Source organism: Pagrus major, chromosome 2 (assembly GCF_040436345.1).
Source record: "Pagrus major chromosome 2, Pma_NU_1.0".
Classification (NCBI taxonomy): domain Eukaryota; kingdom Metazoa; phylum Chordata; class Actinopteri; order Spariformes; family Sparidae; genus Pagrus; species Pagrus major.
The window spans coordinates 35438500-35461379 of NC_133216.1; the positions used below are offsets into that span (position 1 = coordinate 35438500).

Sequence of the window (22880 nt, forward strand, 5' to 3'; positions counted from 1 at the left end):
TTCTACTGTCTGTCATTGTCATTGTTTTATTGAACAGTGGAGGGCACAATCATACTGGTCAAGAAGACAAACACCCGTTATTATGAGGGGTGTGACGAGATCTTGTGCCACGAGATCACATGATATTAAAACTTGACGATATTTCTCGTCGAGGTGAAAATCTGTCTCGCGATATCAGAATACATTTTTTATTCATTTTTATTTATTTTCATGCAGCCAAAGACTTAATTTTCACTGTTGTTACATTTATTAACATTTGTTTCAGAAAAATGTTGATTGATAATTTTTAATTTTTTTTTTTATTTCACTGCAGCTTAAGACAATGATTGGTCTGTTGTGATCAATAAAATGTTTTGTTAAGTAACTGCATTTACTATGTCCATTTGGTATTATTATGCATGTTTTTTTTAAAGAAATGCTTAATTTTCACTGCTACACTTTAAATTTCAAACAAGTGTGAAATCATAGTCCTATCGTATATCTTACTGCTATCGAGATATTTGGCTTGAATAATATCTAGATATGATATTTTGTCCATATCGTGCAACCCTAGTGCCCTACACCGCGGCTAGCACAAGCACTATGCAAAGACACCTACAGAATCACCACAGTTTTACTAAAATCAACCATGCCTGTGAAGAAAACACTGTAAGGCCAGACAAAACTGACAAATGCCTTTGCATCTCAACTGCCACAGTCAAGTGCTAGAGCCACGGCAATAATGACAGACATCAGCGTTTCATTGCAGCTGATATGAGGCCATTTTCCATGGTGGAAAATGGTGGCACGCATTTTACTTGCGCAGTGGTCCAGAACCTCTACAAAGATTGCATACCTTTCCATCCCTGCTACATCCGTCCAAATGAGCATGTCTTTGCAACTGCAGGAGACAAATACTGCCAGAAAACGCAGACACTCTTATATTCTTGAAAAAGAACATGACCATATCTTAGGCTGGGCAGTGTAGTTGGAGCCAGCTCATAGCTCTGTATCATGCTTGAAGAAAAATTTGGTCAGTCCCTGTTTGCACTTTAAGTATTGAGAGTATTAATTTGATTATTGTTTCCACTTCTTGTTGCACTTTGTGCAAATTGCACAAAATAAAACCAAGAAAAACTTGTGTTATTTATTTTTATTTTTGTTATTTATACCATTTTATTTCCTTTCAATTTGTGGAAATTAATTGAATAGCTTTAATTAAAAGTTAGAAGCTCACACATAGTTAATACAGTTATAAGGTCTGAAGAGATTCATGAGAAATCATACAGGAGAGAAGCCAGTCAGATTAATTTGTGGCAAAACCTTTTACAGTGCTTACATATGGTTTGTGTCTTTTACTGCATATGATAATTCATACTCAGTCAGAAAGTGATTAATAGTTAAAACATTTCAAATGCACCTGCATTGTTGCTTATACAATTTTCAATAAGTTTTCTTAAAAATAGTGTTAAATCTTGTCTCATTTTCGTAAAGCCAATATCGTGTATCATATTGTCCCCTGAGCTGTGTATCATCACACCCCTAGTTATTATGGATCCCACCTGAGTTCTCACAAGACCTGTCCTTCTTCACCTCTGATTGGTTGGCTTTGTTGGTGCATTCTTTATGCTTCACTCAGACTGTTAACTCAAACAGTAGCTCTGGTAATGTCTGTTTTCAGCAGTTTTTGAGCTGTATTGTTGCGTGTAAATACACCAATCTATTCTGCCTCTCTCCCAGTCTTCTGCTGCATCAGTCAGGGTCACCCATCTTCCGGAGTGTCTCCACGCTCGTTAGGGGGAGTGCACAGGTCAGCTGACTGCAGGGTAGGCTGCTGCCAAGCTTCCCTGCTGCTGCTTCAATACCAGGCCTGTCTGCTCTATCTTGCCAGCCCAGAGACACTGCAGTTGCGACAGCCAGTCATTGGTGAGTTTACTGGTAGGTGTGCAACTATTGCCGTTTTTTACCTAGCACTTTTGACTGCACCAAGTCAGACCGAGCCGCACTGATTTGCTGTTCCATTACTAGTTTTGCTGCAGTTGAGCTGAGCCGTGCCGACAATGTACCTGCAGCCAACCCCTGACAAGCACCCGTCTCCCCCTAAAATCAATACTCAACTCATGCCTGTGTAGAAAACCTGAGAGAAACACATTTTCAGCTCTCAGTACTTATGTAGTTTCTAACTGAATCTCTTTAGGAGTCATGTTTACTGTTTAGTTATTGCTGTTTATTAGCTATTACTGCTTCATAATAAAAGCTTTTAAATGACTACTTTTTATGACTACAACTAATTGGGGGCTTTTATTGTAAAAGAAGTTTTAGTAAATTAAACGTGTTTATAACTGAATTGGTGGAGACACTTTGTTAGCAGTGATTCTTCAGTAGTACTGCAGGGATTTAATTTCACTTTCACTTTCATTAATTAAAATTTTATGTAGGTCAAGCTGAAACAAATCATTAATTCAACAACAAAAACGGTGAAAAGTTCAGGACCCCATACACCAATACACCCACCCTCAAACACACACACAGGCCTAAAAAACCTACAAGCTCCTGTCTGAAGGCAGTGTGTTTGAGATCAGAGCTGCCACACTTTCTCAGACACAGCCTCAGATTGGCCAACAAGAAGGGAACAGCACGAGCGAGCTTCCTGGGCATCAGTCACAAGATACAGGAAGCTCAACGTGATAATCTTGATAAATAGCAGCTACTTTGCTCAGATGAGGGCTTGAAAACTGTTTCTATTTTTTCTTTTCTACTTTATCGACGGTGATATGTTGTGGTTTCTTTCTTGTGACAAATGTACTTATTGTAAATCGCTTTGGACATAAGCGTCTGCTAAATGCCCTAAATGTAAATGTAAATGTGAATGAACCAGCATCATGTTGACGGATAAGTTAAAGCTTGACAATTAACTATATTTGAAACTACACTGACTCTGTAGTGCTGACACGGCACTAAAACTAAGTGATGAAACACAGAAAGGGAAAAGACAACAGTTTGACAATTAGATATTAATTATAAAGTGAAGGGGACAGATTTTGGTGGCTCTGCTGACTGCCAGGACAGCAGAGATGGAGGTTAGTCATATATTGGTGTTCTATATAAAAAAAATTGTACAAACCCCATTGAATGTGAATAGGTATACAAAACAAGGTTTTTGATCAATTACAACAGTTGTCACAGGAAAAGAGGGATGAAGTGCTGCAAATGGTGGTCACCTGTCTGCCAGGGGTTTTTCTGGATGTGATGGACTACCTGCGAGCAACACCAGGAGCAAATGTATCAAACTGGGGAGAGCCAGCATGGTGCACCTGCCAGAGTTATGCAAATAGATCTGGACAATAAATGTTGTCTAGCAAGTTGATGCATGTGGCAAATTACAGACCCTTAGTTTATTAATTAAATTACACTGACCCCCCTGGCAACTATAAAGAAGCACCTTTTAGAGTAAATTAAAAACTGTGTTCACTGTTCATTTGTGTCAGTTTACTACATCAAAAAATAAAATACAAATAAATTCTTTAGTTATGCAAGTTATGCTTTTATTTTAGAAAATCACTTTTTCAATGTCTTGTCTTTTTCCTTTTTACAAGTTTTAGAATGGCTTTATGCACACACATATATATTACTTATTTACAAGTTTTTCTGCAGATATTTATAACAAACAAATAATGGTACTTTAAATCACACTCTCACTTATTTTTCTGCGCCCATTGCTCATGTGGCCAAAGTCATGTCCTGTGTTGAGAGAGACAAAAAGAAAAAGAAAAATTTAAATTCTGCTCCTGATCTCAGATCTGATAGAATAGACCAACTGGACATAGAGCTCAGGTGTGCAGGAGCAGAGCTGGAAGATATATTGTGCCCATAAAAAGTATCACCCCGATTGCATGATTTCCCTTTTTTATTGCTTTTACAAATGGAATCATGGTCAATATAATTTAGCTTTTTTTGAAAAAAATATAAAAAAAATAAATAAATAAAAAAAAACCAACAACCTTTAATGTCAAAGTGAAAACAGACTTCTAAAAAGTAATGTCAATTAATTAAAAAATATGTAATGTAAAATAAGTGATTGCATAAGTATTTATCAAAGTCAGTATTTAGTGAGTATTAGTAGATGCACCTTTGGTAGGTTTCAATCAGTCTGGCACATTTGGACACTGTAATCTTACTCTCATTCCTCTGTGCAAAACTGTTTAAGCTCTGTCAGGTTGCACTGGGATTGGCATGAACAGCAATTTCAAGTTTAGCCACAAATTCTCTATTGGACTGAGGTCTGGGCTTTGACTCAGCCATGCCAGAACAGTTCCCTTTTTGTCTTTAAACCTTATCTGTGTAGCTTTTGCTATATGCTTCGGGTCATTGTCTTGCTGGAGAATAAATCTTCTCCAAGTCGTAGTTCTTTTGCAGACTGAATCAGGCTGTCCTTTAGGATTTCCCTATATTTTCTACATTAATTTTACCCCCTACCTTTACAAGCCTTCCAGGGACTGCTGCCAAGAAGCATCCCCACAGCATGCCACCACCACGCTTCACGGTGGGGATGGTGTGTTTGTGGTGACATGCAGTGTTTGGTGTCTGCCAGACATAGTGTCTAGTCTGATGGCCAAAAAGCTTCATTTTAGTCTCATCAGACCAAAGAACCTTCTTCCAGTTGACCTTGGAGTCTCCCACATGCCTTTGGGTGAACTCTGGTCGAGTAGTTGTAGGTGTCTTGTTGGCCTCCCTCACTAGTCTCCTTCTTGCACGGTCACGCTGTTTGTGAGGATGGCCTGCTCTAGGCAGATTTACACGTGCCATATTCTTTCCATTTATTAATGATGGATTTAACTGAACTCCAGGGGATGTTCAGTGACATGGAATTTTTTTTGTATCCATCCCTACTTATACTTTTCAATTACCTTTTCACGGAGTTGCTTGGAGTATTCTTTTGTCTTCATTGTGCAATTGTAGCCAGGGACACTGAATAACCAGTGACTGGACCTTTGAGATACCAGTGTTTTCATACTACAAATCACTTGAGACACATTCATTGCACTCAGGTGATGCCCATTTCATGAATTGTGAAACTACTAGCACCAATTGGCTGGGCCTCTGTTGAATTAGGTCAATGACTTTAAAGGGGGTGAATTCTTATACAATCACTTATTTTACATTATATATTTTTTGATTAACTAACATTACTTTGTAGAAACCCGTTTTCACTTTGACATCATTGAGTTTTTATTTGTCAAAAAAGCCAAATCATATTGACCATTATTCCATTTATATAAGCAATGAAAGGGAAACCAATTAAGGGGTGGATACTTTTTATAGGCATTGTTTATACACACATATATAGACATATACATACATATATACATATACAGTGCATTCAGAAAGTATTCAGACCCCTTCACATTTTTCACTTTTTATGTTGCAGGCTTATTCTAAAATCGTTTAAATTATTTTTTCCCCTCATCAATCTACAGTCTATACACAATGACAAAGAAGAAACAGAATTGTAGAAATTTTGCAAATTTATTAAAAAGGAAAAACTGAAATATCGCATTGACAATAGGATTCAGACCCTTTACTCAGTACTTAGTTGAAGCACCTTTGGCAGCGATTACAGCATCAGGTCTTCTTGGGTATGACGCGAAAAGCTTTGCACACCTGGATTTGGGTATTTTTTTGCCATTCTTCTCTGCAGATCTCCTCAAGCTCTGCCAGGTTGGATGGGGACCATCGGGGGACAGCCATTTTCAGGTCTCTCCAGAGATGTTTGATTGGGTTCAAGTCGGGGCTTGGGCTGGGCCACTCAAAGACATTCAGAGTTATCCCTAAGCCACTCCTGAGCTCTTGGCTGTGTGCTTTGGTTCATTGTCATGATGGAAGGTGAACCTTCAGCCCCAGTCTGAGGTCCTGAGCAGTCTGGACCAGGTTTTCATTAAGGAAATCTCTGTACTTTTTCTCCGTTCAGCTTTCCCTCAACCCTGACCAGCCACCCACTCCCTGCCGCTGAAACCACCCCCAAAGGATGTCTCTGGAGATCAGCCAGAGTGACCATCAGGTTCTTGGTCACCTCTCCTACCAAGGCCCTTCTCCCCTGATCGCTCAGTTTGGCCGGGCAGCTACCTCTAGGAGGAGTCCTGGTTGTTCCAAACATCTTCTATTTAAGAATTATGAATTTATACTTTTTCCACCCTGCACTGTGAATGTTTACATGTTGTGTTCAATAAAAACATGAAAACATATAATTGTTTGTGTGGTATAAGTTTAAGCAGACTGTTTTTGTCTATTGTTGTGACTTAGATGAAGATCAAAACACATTTTATGACCAATTAATGCAGAAATCCAGGTAATTCCAAAGGGTTCACATACTTCTTCTTGCAACTGTATACTCCGCTACAGTGGATGGCGGTTTGGTTTTTAGTCCACCGGTAAAACAGTAATAAAAGCCCCACAACTCCTGCAAAATGACTCATTTTATTGTCAGAATTTGGGCAGTTCGGTCCAATAAAATTTGGAGAGTCTATAAGAGCTGCCGATTCCATTTTATCCCCATCCAAGTGAGCTCAGCACTAAACCGGTTCAGCTGATTCGGTCGGCGGAAGTCTCGAGTGCGCATGCTCTATGGCACCTCTATGGCCCAGCTGGACAGCCACCGCCACAATTAAAGTCCGATTCTGTGGGAAACATTTTATTCTAATATTTGGTTAAATGTCCCATGGCCATTTTCACCTAAATTGGTGCTTTTTTAACCCTAACCCTTGTTTTGGACCCATAATAAAGTCAGATTTTAAAGGGGACATATTATGCAAAACTCACTTTTTCCTTGCTTTAGTATGTATATTTGCGTATCCGGAGTGCCTCCCCACCCCTTAAGCATGATTTTTCGACAACTAAGTCAATGTTTCATAAACTACCGGAGTCAGGAATTGAGTCAATAAACGAGCCGTTTGGATTTCGACCGGATTGTGACATCACAATCCGGTCTTTTGCATACTCCAGCCCTCGCACTAGCTATCTCCTCCCATACTACGCCAGCTACCTGAACGAGGATCCACCATTTTCTCGTTCTCACTTCACTTGTACGCGACAGCCTGACCGCTACCATGTACAACCCGAAAGCCGAGTACTGCTGCTCTGTCGTCGGATGCACGGATCCTCCTGTTTCGCTACATCGCCTCCCTACCAAAGACGATATCAGAGCGAAGCGGCTACATTTTATTTATCAGGGAAACGTCCCAGCTTCAGTGAGCATAAGCGTTACGGTCTGTGCCAGTCACTTCACGCCGGACTGCTTCAGCAACCAGGGTCAGGACTGGACGCTGGACTGGCAACAAGATTGTCCCTTAAAAGATGGATCCATACCCACTGTCAATGATGGAACTGTAAGTATTTAAAAAACAGTGTAGTTTGTGTTACTTTGGCCGTTTAGCACATGAGCTAACGCTAACCGTCGATGTAAATATGAGGCTGAACTAACGTGAAGTTATCAACGTTGGGCTTACTGGCCGGAGTATTCACGATAATGTTAATGTTACCAAACGTTAATTTGTCATATCAACACTCTTTTAAGACATGACAGTGTATTGAGAAAATGAATTAGGATATTGAGATTTTATCGCTTCTAACCGGCCGGTGAACCACTGCTCAGCCGTGAACACGCAGAGGAGACGGTATGAAATGTCTCAGTTGTTCGCAGGCAGCGAGCTGCTGTTCCGCCGTGAACAAGCAGAGGAGATTGTATGAAATCGTCTCAGTTGTTAGCGGACGGTAAGCTGCTGTTCCGCCGTGAACACGCAGAGGAAATTGTATGAAATCGTCTCAGTTGTTCGCGGACGGTGAGCTGCTGTTCCGCCGTGAACACGCAGAGGAGACGGTGTGAAATGTCTCAGTTGTTCGCGGATGGTGAGCTACGTTAATTCATTAGCATGTTGTGCTAAAGGACAGTGACCTGCACGTTACCTGCAGTAAAGCAATCACTACTTTGTTTTGGAGCCGGAGACAGGGGTTAGCTGCTACATGTCTGCTGTGCTACTATCAGTTATATGCAGGCATGGACACAGAAAAGTTGCTTCGCAAATGTGCATAGCTCGTTGCCATGGTCACGCGATGCCATCCTCACGTCTTCCGCCCGGCAGGAAGAGGTGGGCGGCGCACGCAGTAGCTCATTAGCATTAAAGGGAAAGGCACTCAAACCGGCCGCTTAGAGCAGGGCTGTGAAACTGGTGTCTAAACACCCCTGCTGTGCGCAATCCTTCGGTTTTTTCGACCAAAGCATGTTACTATCATTCCATTTAGACATCAAGGAACCATGTCAACAAGCAGAAACGAGCATAATATGTCACCTTTAAGCAAACTTCATTAATGTTTTTTGTGACAAAGTAGTATGTGTTCCACTCATTCCATCACAGAAAAATGAGAGCTGTAGGACTCATTGGAAATCAATACTGCTATGGTATACATTTTCTTTACATGTGTATGTAATCTTTTGACCACAACTGTACATTAGGGCTGAACGATTTTAGGAAAAGATCTAATTGCAATTTTTCTGGCAGATATTGCGATTTCGATTTGATTCACGATTTCCTTCAAATCAAGCTTCAGTGCAATATTCACAGTGTACAGTAACGTTAAAACATTGAATGCTATTACTCTAATGCAAGGATGAAAACTAAAGTTAAAAATTGCTTCCAAATGCATTTATTAACAAGAAGCACGGCTGATGGCTGCAGTTACCCTAACGGCCGCAACGGCCGTCGTGTCACTATTGAGTCTTATTTCTTGATCCTGCCCCAAGTTCCTTTAAATAAAATACAAAACAATTCCCGGTGTCCCGGTGTGGCTGCTCTTATCATACGGAGTTACACTGGCAAAAGATGCTGTAATTGTAGTCTGTTTGCTACAGTGGGCCTGAGTATCATTGTCACCAGACTTTTTCATCATGCAAATGCCTGTGGTGATTTTTCAAGTGCCGGTATAAATTGGTTGTGTTTCCGCTGGATGTTGCAACTTTAGCGCGACAGGTTTTGCACAGTACCTGTTTCTGGTGCACGTCTGCAGCCTCAAACCCGAAATCCTCGATGGCTGTTTTTCTTGGGGATTAATCCCCTAACTCCGCTTCTGGTCCAGCTGAAGCCATTTAAGAACACGTTAAGGAACAGGTTAATACTGATTGGTTAGCGTGACCTGTCTACGCGTAGCATGCTGCTTCTGATTGGTGAGTTTGGCAGGATGGTAGAGAGAGAGTCAGGAGCGCTGCAAAAACCGCAGCTTTGGCGATCACATGATCGCGTTGTCTGAAATCGCAATTTCGATCAGAAAACGATAAATCGTTCAGCCCTACTGTACATACATACATACATATACACTGCTAAGAAAAATTGAAGTGGGAACACTTCAATAACTAATCAGATCCTGATGAATAAATTGTTCTAGTTGAAAATCTTTTGTTGAGAACAAAATGATGCAACAACAGTCAATAGAAACCAAAAACTTCAACCCATTGAGGGCTGGATTCAAAATCACACAAAATAAAAATAAAAATTAAATAAAAAACAATAAAATAAAAATAAAAATTAAAGCTGCAAGCAGCGATGAACGGGCCCTCGCAGTCCACGCGGGTCGGGGCGTGCTGCTGTCGGGGCATGCTCCTTACCCGGACCCATTGCCCTGTTATTGTGCGCGCATGTCTTAACTGATAGCCAAAAACGGTTTTGTGTTGATAATAGCGCCACCTGCTGGTGGTTTTTGGTGTGTGAGTTACAGATGCCAGTCTATACCACCCCAATCAGTTTCATGTCCATAAGTGTTATGGTGTGGGCACAGTGCCAATTATAAAATGAAACTGCCACCAGAGCGCCACCTATTGTGAGATCGGTAACACCTTTGTCAGCTGTCCTCAGGAGGCCATTGGCAATGAGTGTACCAAGTTCTGTGTTAATCCGACCAACCAATGTCGAGATATAAAATACTTCAATTTAAATAGCGCCACCTAGTGGTCGTCGGCCAAAATTTAGCACAGAGCCTTTGGGGCTCATGAGCAAGTAGTATCCTGAGTTTCACGTCATTCGGACAAACCAATGTGGAGATATGCAACACTTCCTGTTTGGAACGAAATCTGCAGGAAGTAGTTATTTAATAACTTGAGTATTGTTTGGAATAGCAAAATTCTTTTAATAACTTTTTGTCAGGAGCATCCACAGATGCTGTGTGCAACGTTTGGCGCAAATGGGTGAAATTGCCTGGGAGGAGTTCGAAAAAAAAGGTTTACGACATTTGGCGAGCTAGCGAAAAAAATGGTAGGCAGAAATGGGCGTGGCCTATATCAGGAGATTCAGCAGAATTCACAGAACGGGTGGATATAAGGTTTTTGAATGTGCGACAAAGTATATGGGAGTTATTAGCCAAAACACACTGTCCTTGATTGTAGCGCCACCTAGTGGTGAAAATTCTGAACGACAACAGATTATAAAATTTTTCGCCAGGTCTGATCTATATTCCAAGTTTGGTGACTTTTGGGGTATGTTCAGGCAGTGAAAAATGCGATCATTACGGACAAAGGAAAATAATAATAATAATTAAAGCTGCAAGCAGCGATGAACGGGCCCTCGCAGTCCACGCGGGTCGGGGCGTGCTGCCGTTGCGGCATGCTGCCGTCGTTACATGCTGCCGTCGTTACATGCTGCTGTCGTGACATGCTGCTGTCGGGGCTTGTACTTTCAACAACTTCCATGAGGAAATGAAAGTGAAGGCAGTGAAGCTGTCATTTCGTCATTTAGCAATAAAAGCGCCACCTATTGGTCGATTTGCACGAAATTTTGTAGAAATGCTCATCGTGCCATGGAACACAATTGCCAAAAGTTTTGTGTTGATCGGACTGTATTTCATCAAGATACACAAGAATGTCTGTTTGACCACAATGCGCAGGAAATTGTTGTTTTATATTTTGGGCGTTCTGTGGACTAGCACATTTCTTTTAATAACTTTTTGTCAGGAGGGTCCAGAGATGCTGCGTGCAAAGTTTGGTGCAAATTGGAAAAATTGCCTGGGAGGAGTTCGAAAAAGTAGGTTTGCAACATTTGGCGAATTTGCAAATGGAAATTCAGTGCGAACGTGGGCGTGGCCTACATCACACTGTTCGGCTGTATTCAGGGAAACACGTAGATATAATGTTTAACAATGTGCACCATATTATGTGGGAGTAATTAGCAAAAAACGTTTTTTCTTGATAATAGCGCCACCTGCTGGTCATTTTTGGTGTGTGAGTTACAGGGGACAGTCTATACCACCCCTATGAATTTCTTATCCATAAGTGTTATGGTGTGGGCACAGTGCCAATTATAAAATGAAACTGCCACCAGAGCGCCACCTAGTGTCAGATCGGTAATACCTTCGTCAGTTGTCCTCAGGAGGACATTGGCAATCAGTGTACCAAGTTTCGTGTTAATCCGACCAACCAATGTCGAGATATAAAATACTTCAATTTAAATAGCGCCACCTAGTGGTCATGGGCCAAGATTTTGCACAGAGCGTTAGGGGCTCATGGGGAAGTAGTATCCTGAGTTTCACGTCATTTGGACAAACCAATGTGGAGATATGCAAGACTTCCTGTTGTGACCCGAGTCCACAGGAAGTTGTTATTTAATAACTTGAGTACTCCTTGGCGTATCAAAATTCTTTTAATAACTTTTTGTCAGAAGCATCCACAGATGCTGTGTGCAAAGTTTCGTGCAAATCGGTGAAATTGCCTGGGAGGAGTTCGAAAAAGTAGGTTTGCGACATTTCGCGAGCTAGCGAAAAAAAACGGTAGGCGGAAATGGGCGTGGCCTATATCAGGAGATTCAGCAAGATTCACTGAACGCGTGGATATAAGGTTTTTGAATGTACGACAAAGTACGTGGGAGTTATTAGCCAAAACACACTTTCCTTGATTATAGCGCCACCTAGTGCTGAAAATTCACAATGACAACAGATTATAAAATTTTTCGCCAGGTCTGATCTATATTCCAAGTTTGATGAGTTTTGGGGTATGTTCAGGCAGTGAAAAATGCGATCATTTGGGAAGAAGAAAAATAACAAAATATAAAGAATAATAATCATTACAATTACAATAGGGTCCTCGCAGTTTCACTGCTCGGGCCCTAATAATAATAATTAAAGCTGCAAGCAGCGATGAACGGGCCCTCGCAGTCCACGCGGGTCGGGGCGTGCTGCTGTCGGGGCGTGCTCCTTACCCGAACCCATTGCCCCGTTATTGTGCGCGCATGTCTTAACTGGTGAAAGTTCACAATGACAACAGATTATAAAATTTTTCGCCAGGTCTGATCTATATTCCAAGACAGGGGGAATATTAATTGTGTGTCTCTGTTGGCCCAGTTGATCTCAGTTGCTATGGTGATGGTTGTCGGAACTCCCTAGCAATGGCCTGTGACCACAGCTGCTGTCTGTGACAGAGCTGATCTGAGAGTGATTTCTGGCTCAGAAGTAGGACTTCAAACTACTGCTATATCTTCAAAACCAAACATGATATCGGCAAAATTTCTTCACCGTCAAGCCAGAAAGGCCTTAAAGAACACAGCCATAATTTTTTGTGGTCCTAGCTTCTAAAATGTGGTAATAGGAGCGAGTTCAAAACAGGTGCAGTTTGGAAAATCCTGGAAAATCCTCCTCCCGATTAACATTGGAGTAAATGGAACAGTTGAGAGCTACTCTTGTTGGTTAGGGGCAGATAAATCAAAAACCGTAAATCCTACTGATAAAGAAGACACATTGGGAGAAAGAAGACAAGTGTGGCTACAACTCTGTGAAAAAATCACATTTCTACTGTGTAATTTGTGGCTGGGATCGTCAGAGAAAGAGAATTTCTGAGAGTTTTTTTTGAGTCTCCCACACTCTGGCAGTTGGTTCTGCACGAACATTCCGCAATACACAATCATTGAAAAAACTAAAATTTTCAAAATTCTTTAAAATTCACTCAGCATCATTAAAGGGTCACAGTTCAAAAACGAAACATTGTGGGAAAAAAGTTCAAATACGACTTAAATAGACAAGACCCGTGCCTACATTTTAAAGTTTGAATGGTGTTTCTAGGTGAACGTAGGCCAGAGCTAGGAGATGTTTGAAAAACGTCGAAGAAATGCTCATCGTGCCATGGAACATTTTTGGTGTGTGAGTTACAGGGGCCAGTCTATACCACGCCTATGAATTTCATGTCCATAAGTGTTATGGTGTGGGCACAGTGCCAAATATAAAAAGAAACTGCCACCAGAGCGCCATCTAGTGTCAGATCGGTAACCCCTTTGTCAGCTATCCTCAGGAGGGCATTGGCAATGAGTGTACCAAGTTTTGTGTTAATTCGACCCACCGATGTGGAGATATAAAATACTTCAATTTAAAGAGCGCCACCTAGTGGTCATCCACCAAAATTTTGCACAGAGCCTTATGGGCTCATGGGGAAGTAGTATCCTGAGTTTCATGTCATTTGGACACACCAATGTGGAGATATGCAACACTTCCTGTTTGGAACGAAATCTGCAGGAAGTTGTTATGTAATAACTTGAGTATTACTTGAAATTCCAAAATTCTTTTAATAACTTTTTGTCAGAAGGGTCCACAGATGTTGTGTGCAAAGTTTCATGCAAATCGGTGAAATTTCCTGGGAGGAGTTCGAAAAAGTAGGTTTTCGACATTTTGCGAATTTGCGGAAAAAAAACCTGGGGCGGAAATGGGCGTGGCCTATATCAGAAGACTCAGCAGAATTCACTGAATGCGTGGATGTAAGGTTTTTGAATGTGCGACAAAGTATATGGGAGTTATTAGCCAAAACGCACTGTCCTTGATTATAGCGCCACCTAGTGGTGAAAATTCACAACGACAACAGATTATAAAATTTTTCGCCAGGTCTGATCTATATTCCAAGTTTGGTGAGTTTTGGGGTATGTTGCGGCCGCCAAATATGCGATCCTTTGTGAGGAAGAAGGAGAATAATAATAATAATTAAAGCTGCAAGCAGCGATGAACGGGCCCTCGCAGTCCACGCGGGTCGGGGCGTGCTGCTGTCGGGGCGTGCTCCTTACCCGGACCCATTGCCCTGTTATTGTGCGCGCATGTCTTAACTGATAGCCAAAAACGGTTTTGTGTTTGATAATAGCGCCACCTGCTGGTCATTTTTGGTGTGTGAGTTACAGGGGTTGGTCTATACCACCCCTATGAATTTCATATCCATAAGTGTTATGGTGTGGGCACAGTGCCAAATCTAAAAAGAAACTGCCACCAGAGCGCCACCTAGTGTCAAATCGGTAACCCCTTTGTCAGCTATCCTCAGGAGGGCATTGGCAATGAGTGTACCAAGTTTTGTGTAAATTCGACCAACCGATGTCGAGATATAAAATACTTCAATTTAAAGAGCGCCATCTAGTGGTCATCGACCAAGATTTTGCACAGAGCCTAAGGGGCTCATGTGGAAGTAGTATCCTGAGTTTCATGTCATTTGGAAACACCAATGTGGAGATATGCAGCACTTCCTGTTGTGACCCGAATCCACAGGAAGTTGTTATTTAATAACTTGAGTATTCTTTGGCGTATCAAAATTCTTTTAATAACTTTTTGTCAGAAGGGTCCACAGATGCTGTGTGCAAAGTTTCGTGGAAATTGGTGAAATTGCCTGGGAGGAGTTCGAAAAAGTAGGTTTTCGACATTTCGCGAGCTAGCGAAAAAAAACGGTAGGCGGATATGGGCGTGGCCTATATCAGGAGATTCAGCACAATTCACTGAACGCGTGGATATAAGGTTTTTGAATGTGCGATAAAGTATGTGGGAGTTATTAGCTAAAACGCACTTTCCTTAATAATAGCGCCACCTAATGGTGAAAATTCACAACGACAACAGATTATAAAATTTTTCGCCAAGCCCAATGACTTTGCCAAAAAAAATCGCGTTTTCATACATGTTCAGGCAGTGAAAAATGCGATCATTTGGGACGAAGGAAAACTAAAAATAATAAATAATAAGAATAAGAATAAGAATCACTACAATTACAATAGGGACCTCGCAGGTTCCCTGCTCGGGCCCTAATTAAAGCTGCAAGCAGCGATGAACGGGCCCTCGCAGTCCACCCGCGTCGGGGCGTGCTGCTGTCGGGGCATGCTGTTGTCGGGCGTGCTGCTGTCGGGGCGCGCTGCTGTCGGGGCATGCTGCTGTCGTGACATGCTGCTGTCGGGGCTTCTACTTGCAACAACTTCCATTGAGGAAATGAAAGTGAAGGCAGTCAAGCTGTCATTTCGTCATTTAGCAATAAAAGCGCCACCTATTGGTGGATATGCACCGAATTTGGCACAAACCTTCATGTGGGGATGGAAGACAAATCAAAAAAGTTTTGTGTTAATCGGACTGTATTTCATCAAGATATGCAAGACTGTGTGGTTTACCACAGCGTGCAGGAAATTGTTGTTTTATATTTTGGTCGTTCTTTAGGCTATCACAATTCTTTTAATAACTTTTTGTCAGGAGAGTCCACAGATGCTGTGTGCAAAGTTTGGTGCAAATTGGAAAAATTGCCTGGGAGGAGTTCGAAAAAGTAGGTTTGCGACATTTGGCGAATTTGCGAATGGAAATTCAGTGCAACGTGGGCGTGGCCTACATCACACGGTTCGGCTGTATTCAGGGAACATATAGATATAATATTTAACGATGTGCACCATATTATGTGGGAGTAATTAGCAAAAAACGTTTTTTCTTGATAATAGCGCCACCTATTGGTCGATTTAAACGAAATTTTGTCGAAATGCTCATTGTGCCATGGAACACAATTGGCAAAAGTTTTCTGTTAATCGGATTGTATTTCATCAAGATACACAAGAATGTCTGTTTGACCACAATGTGCAGGAAATTGTTGTTTTATATTTTGGGCGTCCTGTGGACTAGCACATTTCTTTTAATAACTTTTTGTCAGGAGGGTCCAGAGATGCTGCGTGCAAAGTTTGGTGCAAATCGGAGAAATTACCTGGGAGGAGTTCGAAAATGTAGGTTTGCGACATTTTGCGCATTTGCGAATGGAAATTTAGCGCAAAAGTGGGCGTGGCCTACATCACACGGTTCGGCTGTGTTCAGGGAACATATAGATATAATGTTTAACAATGTGCACCATATTATGTGGGAGTAATTAGCAAAAAACATTTTTTCTTGATAATAGCGCCACCTGCTGGTCATTTTTGGTGTGTGAGTTACAGGGGCCGGTCTATACCACCCCTATGAATTTCATATCCATAAGTGTTATGGTGTGGGCACAGTGCCAAATCTAAAAAGAAACTGCCACCAGAGCGCCACCTAGTGTCAGATCGGTAACCCCTTTGTCAGCTATCCTCAGGAGGGCATTGGCAATCAGTGTACCAAGTTTTGTGTTAATCCGACCAACCAATGTCGAGATATAAAATACTTCAATTTAAATAGCGCCACCTAGTGGTCATGGGCCAAGATTTTGCACAGAGCCTTAGGGGCTCATGGGGAAGTAGTATCCTGAGTTTCACGTCATTTGGACGCACCAATGTGGAGATATGCAACACTTCCTGTTGTTACCCGATTCCACAGGAAGTTGTTATTTCATAACTTGAGTACTCCTTGGCGTATCAAAATTCTTTTAATAACTTTTTGTCAGAAGCGTCCACAGATGCTGTGTGCAAAGTTTGGTGCAAATCGGTGAAATTGCCTGGGAGGAGTTCGAAAAAGTAGGTTTTTGACATTTCGCGAGCTAGCGAAAAAAAATGGTAGGCGGAAATGGGCGTGGCCTATATCAGGAGATTCAGCACAATTCACTGAACGCGTGGATATAAGGTTTTTGAATGTGCGACAAAGTATGTGGGAGTTATTAGCCAAAAAGCACTTTCCTTGACTGTAGCGCCACCTAGTGGTGAAAATTCACAACGACAACAGATTATAAAATTTTTCGCCAGGTGTGACATATATTCCAAGTTTGGTGAGTTTTGGGGTATGTTCAGGCAGTGAAAAATGCGATCATTTGGGACAAAGAAAAAAAAAAAAAAAAATAATAATCACTACAATTACAATAGGGACCTCGCAGGTTCCCTGCTCGGGCCCTAATTAAAGCTGCAAGCAGCGATGAACGGGCCCTCGCAGTCCACGCGGGTCGGGGCGTGCTGCCGTCGGGGCGTGCTCCCCACCCGGACCCAATGCCCCGTTATTGTGCGCGCATGTCTTAACTGATAGCCGTCGTTACATGCTGCTGTCGGGGCTTGTTCATGCAACAACTTCCGTTGAGGAATCAAAAGTGAAGGCAGTCAAGCTGTTATTTAGTCATTTAGCAATAAAAGCGCCCCCTATTGGCCGATTTGCACCAAATTTGTCAGAAATTGTCATGTGGTGATGGAACACAACTGGGAAAAGTTTTGTGTTAATCGGACTGTGTTTCATCAAGATACACCAGAATGTCTGTTTGACCACAATGCGCAGGAAATTGTTGTTTTATATTTTGGGCGTTCTGTGGACTAGCACATTTCTTTTAATAACTTTTTGTCAGGAGGGTCCACAGATGCTGCGTGCAAAGTTTGGTGCAAATCGGAGAAATTGCCTGGGAGGAGTTCGAAAAAGTAGGTCTGCAATATTTGGCGAATTTGCGAATGGAAATTCAGTGCGAACGTGGGCATAGCCTACATCACACGGTTCGGCTGTATTCAGGGAACATATAGATATAATGTTTAACAATGTGCACCATATTATGTGAGAGTAATTAGCAAAAAACATTTTGTCTTGATAATAGCGCCACCTGCTGGTCATTTTTGGTGTGTGAGTTACAGGGGCCGGTCTATACCACCCCTATGAATTTCATATCCATAAGTGTTATGGTGTGGGCACAGTGCCAAATATAAAATGAAACTGCCACCAGAGCGCCACCTAGTGTCAGATCGGTAACCCTTTTGTCAGCTATCCTCAGGAGGGCAGTGGCAATGAGTGTACCAAGTTTTGTGTTAATCCCACCAACCGATGTGGAGATATAAAATACTTCATTTTAAATAGCGCCACCTAGTGGTCATGGGCCAAGATTTTGCACAGAGCCTTAGGGGCTCATGGGGAAGTGTTATCCTGAGTTTCACGTCATTTGGACACACCAATGTGGAGATATGGAACACTTCCTGTTGTGACCCGAATCCACAGGAAGTTGTTATTTAATAACTTGAGTATTCTTTGGCGTATTAAAATTCTTTTAATAACTTTTTGTCAGGAGGGTCCACAGATGCGGTGTGCAAAGTTTCGTGCAAATCGGTGAAATTGTCTGGGAGGAGTTCGAAAAAGTAGGTTTTCGACATTTTGCGAGCTAGCGAAAAAAAACGGTAGGCGGAAATGGGCGTGGCCTATATCAGGAGATTCAGCAAGATTCACTGAACGCGTGCATGTAAGGTTTTTGAACGTGCGACAAAGTATATGGGAGTTATTAGGCAAAACACACTTTCCTTGATTATAGCGCCACCTAGTGGTGAAAGTTCACAATGACAACAGATTATAAAATTTTTCGCCAGGTCTGATCTATATTCCAAGTTTGGTGAGTTTTGGGGTATGTTCAGGCAGTGAAAAATGCGATCATTTCGTCAGAAGAAAAAAAAAAAAAATAATAATCACTAGAAAAACAATAGGGACCTCGCAGGTTTCCTGCTCGGGCCCTAATTAAAGCTGCAAGCAGCGATGAACGGGCCCTCGCAGTCCACGCGCGTCGGGGCGTGCTGGTGTCGTTACATGCTGCCGTCGGGGCTTGTTCATGCAACAACTTCCGTTGAGGAATCAAAAGTGAAGGCAGTCAAGTTGTTATTTTGTCATTTAGCAATAAAAGCGCCCCCTATTGGCCGATTTGCACCAAATTTGTCAGAAATCGTCATGTGGCCATGGAACACAACAGGGAAAAGTTTTGTGTTAATTGGACTGTATTTCATCAAGATACACAAGAATGTCTGTTTGACCACAATGTGCAGGAAATTGTTGTTTTATATTTTGGGCGTTGTGTGGACTAGCACATTTCTTTTAATAACTTTTTGTCAGGAGAGTCCACAGATGCTGCATGCAAAGTTTGGTGCAAATCGGAAAAATTGCCTGGGAGGAGTTCGAAAAAGTAGGTTTGCGACATTTGGCGAATTTGCAAATGGAAATTCAGTGCGAACATGGGCGTGGCCTACATCACACGGTTCGGCTGTATTCAGGGAAAATATAGATATAATGTTTAACAATGTGCACCATATTATGTGGGAGTCATTAGCAAAAAACGTTTTTTCTTGATAATAGCGCCACCTATTGGTCGATTTGCACGAAATTTTGTAGAAATGCTCATCGTGCCATGGAACACAATTGGCAAAAGTTTTGTGTTAATCGGACTGTATTTCATCAAGATACACAAGAATGTCTGTTTGACCACAATGCGCAGGAAATTGTTGTTTTATATTTTGGCCGTTCTGTGGACTAGCACATTTCTTTTAATAACTTTTTGTCAGGAGGGTCCACAGATGCTGCGTGCAAAGTTTGGTGCAAATCGGAGAAATTACCTGGGAGGAGTTCGAAAATGTATGTTTGCGACATTTTGCGCATTTGCGAATGGAAATTTAGCGCAAAAGTGGGCGTGGCCTACATCACACAGTTCAACTGTATTCAGGGAACATATAGATATAATGTTTAACAATTTGCACCATATTACGTGGGAGTAATTAGCAAAAAACGTTTTTTCTTGATAATAGCGCCACCTGCTGGTGATTTTTGGTGTGTGAGTTACAGGGGCCAGTCTATACCACCCCTATGAATTTCAGATCCATAAGTGTTATGGTGTGGGCACAGTGCCAAATATAAAATGAAACTGCCACCAGAGCGCCACCTAGTGTCAGATCGGTAACCCCTTTGTCAGCTGTCCTCAGGAGGCCATTGGCAATGAGTGTACCAAGTTTTGTGTTAATCCAACCAACCAATGTCGAGATATAAAATACTTCAATTTAAATAGCGCCACCTAGTGGTCATGGGCGAAGATTTCGCACAGAGCCTTAGGGGCTCATGTGGAAGTAGTATCCTGAGTTTCACGTCATTCGGACACACCAATGTGGAGATATGCAACACTTCCTGTTGTGACCCGAATCCACAGGAAGTTGTTATTTAATAACTTGAGTGTTCTTTGGCGTATCAAAATTCTTTTAATAACTTTTTGTCAGAAGGGTCCACAGATGTTGTGTGCAAAGTTTGGAGCAAATGGGTGAAATTGCCCGGGAGGAGTTCGAAAAAGTAGGTTTGCGACATTTCGCGAGCTAGCGAAAAAAAACGGTAGGCGGAAATGGGCGTGGCCTATATCAGGAGATTCAGCAAGATTCATTGAACGCGTGGATATAAGGTTTTTGAATGTGCGACAAAGTATGTGGGAGTTATTAGCCAAAACACACTTTCCTTGATTATAGCGCCACCTAGTGCTGAAAATTCACAACGACAACAGATTATAAAATTTTTCGCCAGGTCTGATCTATATTCCAAGTTTGATGAGTTTTGGGGTATGTTCAGGCAGTGAAAAATGCGATCATTTGGGAAGAAGAAAAATAACAAAAAATAAATTAAAGCTGCAAGCAGCGATGAACGGGCCCTCGCAGTCCACGCGGGTCGGGGCGTGCTGCTGTCGGGACGTGCTGCCGTCGGGGCATGCTGCCGTCGGGGCATGCTGCTGTCGAGGCTTGTTCATGCAACAACTTCCATAGAGGAATCAAAACTGAAGGCAGTGAAGCTGTCATTTCGTCATTTAGCAATAAAAGCGCCACCTATTGGTCGATTTGCACGAAATTTTGTAGAAATGCTCAACGTGCCATGGAACACAAGTGGGAAAAGTTTTGTGTTCATCGGACTGTATTTCATCAAGATACATAAGAATGTCTGTTTGACCACAATGCGCAGGAAATTGTTGTTTTATATTTTGGGCGTTCTGTGGACTAGCACATTTCTTTTAATAACTTTTTGTCAGGAGGGTCCAGAGATGTTGCGTGCAAAGTTTGGTGCAAATCGGAGAAAGTGCCTGGGAGGAGTTCGAAAAAGTAGGTTTGCGACATTTGGCGAATTTGCAAATGGAAATTCAGTGCGAACGTGGGCGTGGCCTACATCACACGGTTCGGCTGTATTCAGGGAACATATAGATATAATGTTTAACAATGTGCACCATATTATGTGGGAGTAATTAGCAAAAAACGTTTTTTCTTGATAATAGCGCCACCTGCTGGTGATTTTTGGTGTGTGAGTTACAGATGCCAGTCTATACCACCCCAATCAGTTTCATGTCCATAAGTGTTATGGTGTGGGCACAGTGCCAATTATAAAATGAAACTGACACCAGAGCGCCACCTACTGTCAGATCGGTAACACCTTCGTCAGTTCTCCTCAGGAGACCATTGGCAATCAGTGTACCAAGTTTTGTGTTAATCTGACCAACCGATGTTGAGATATAAAATACTTCAATTTAAATAGCGCCACCTAGTGGTCATGGGCCAAGATTTTGCACAGAGTCTTAGGGGCTCATGGGGAAGTAGTGTCCTGAGTTTCACATCATTCGGACACACCAATGTGGAGATATGCAACACTTCCTGTTGTGACCCAAACCCACAGGAAGTTGTTATTTAATAACTGGAGTATTGTTTGGAATAGCAAAATTCTTTTAATAACTTTTTGTCAGGAGGGTCCACAGATGCTGTGTGCAAAGTTTGGTGCAAATCGGTGACATTGCCTGGGAGGAGTTCGAAAAAGTAGGTTTGCGACATTTCGCGCGCTAGCGAAAAAAAACGGTAGGCGGAAATGGGCGTGGCCTATATCAGGAGATTCAGTACCATTCACTGAACAAGGGGATATGAGGTATTTGAATGTGCGACAACGTATGTGGGAGTTATTAGCCAAAACACACTTTCCTTGATTATAGCGCCACCTAGTGCTGAAAATTCACAATGACAACAGATTATAAAATTTTTCGCCAGGTATGACATATATTCCAAGTTTGATGACTTTTGGGGTATGTTCAGGCAGTGAAAAATGCGTTCATTTGGGAAAAATAAAAATAAAAATAATAATAATAATAATCATTACAATTACAATAGGGTCCTCGCAGTTTCACTGCTCGGGCCCTAATAATCATTCGAAAAACAATAGGGACCTCGCAGGTTCCCTGCTCGGGCCCTAATTAAAGCTGCAAGCAGCGATGAACGGGCCCTCGCAGTCCACGCGGGTCGGGGCGTGCTGCTGTCGGGGCATGCTCCTTACCCGGACCCATTGCCCTGTTATTGTGCGCGCATGTCTTAACTGATAGCCAAAAACGGTTTTGTGTTGATAATAGCGCCACCTGCTGGTGGTTTTTGGTGTGTGAGTTACAGATGCCAGTCTATACCACCCCAATCAGTTTCATGTCCATAAGTGTTATGGTGTGGGCACAGTGCCAATTATAAAATGAAACTGCCACCAGAGCGCCACCTATTGTGAGATCGGTAACACCTTTGTCAGCTGTCCTCAGGAGGCCATTGGCAATGAGTGTACCAAGTTCTGTGTTAATCCGACCAACCAATGTCGAGATATAAAATACTTCAATTTAAATAGCGCCACCTAGTGGTCGTCGGCCAAAATTTAGCACAGAGCCTTTGGGGCTCATGAGCAAGTAGTATCCTGAGTTTCACGTCATTCGGACAAACCAATGTGGAGATATGCAACACTTCCTGTTTGGAACGAAATCTGCAGGAAGTAGTTATTTAATAACTTGAGTATTGTTTGGAATAGCAAAATTCTTTTAATAACTTTTTGTCAGGAGCATCCACAGATGCTGTGTGCAACGTTTGGCGCAAATGGGTGAAATTGCCTGGGAGGAGTTCGAAAAAGTAGGTTTACGACATTTGGCGAGCTAGCGAAAAAAATGG

The 22880-nt window shown here is 42.0% G+C and overlaps 1 protein-coding gene across 3 annotated transcripts in view; it reads right to left on the reverse strand.

Moving 5' to 3' along the window:
* LOC141010115 (vascular endothelial zinc finger 1-like) overlaps positions 1 to 22880 on the reverse strand; it is a 133281-nt gene that overhangs the window by 95512 nt on the left and 14889 nt on the right. The window lies entirely within an intron of this gene.